The sequence below is a fragment of the Chrysochloris asiatica genome, unplaced genomic scaffold (assembly GCF_000296735.1).
Source record: "Chrysochloris asiatica unplaced genomic scaffold, ChrAsi1.0 scaffold00390, whole genome shotgun sequence".
Classification (NCBI taxonomy): domain Eukaryota; kingdom Metazoa; phylum Chordata; class Mammalia; order Afrosoricida; family Chrysochloridae; genus Chrysochloris; species Chrysochloris asiatica.
The window spans coordinates 825,599-826,129 of NW_006408908.1; positions in this window are offsets into that span (position 1 = coordinate 825,599).

Genomic DNA, 531 nt, shown 5'->3' on the forward strand with positions numbered 1-531 from the left:
ATTTATCAAATCTGTTCTTGAGATGGTCCCTAAATACAGTCGGAATATGTTCAAGGTCTATTTTGGCTCTTGGGAACTTGTTTTAATATTCTTCAGCTTCAGCCTGAATTTTCAGATAAGCAATTAATGGTATGTTCCAGTCTGCCCCTGGCTTTGTTTTGGCGATGAAATGGAGCGTCATCATTTCTTTCCACAGATGTAGTCAATTTGATTTTTGTGAATTCCATTTGATGATGTCCATGTGTATAGTCATTTTTTTTATGGTCTTTAAAAACATATTTGCACTTCCTTTCCAACCTGGTCCCATTGCTATTGCTCCCACAAAGAAGGGTGGCAAGAAGAAGAAGGTCCATTCTGCTATCAACAAAGTGGTGACCAGAGAGTACACCATCAACATTCACAAGCACTTCCATGGAGTAGGCTTCAAGAAGTGTGCCCCTCTAAATTTGTTTGATCATAAACTGTTAGTTTTCATCCACATTGACTGTCTGTAGGTTTTTGAAAGTGGTGACCGGCACATAGGTCACCAGT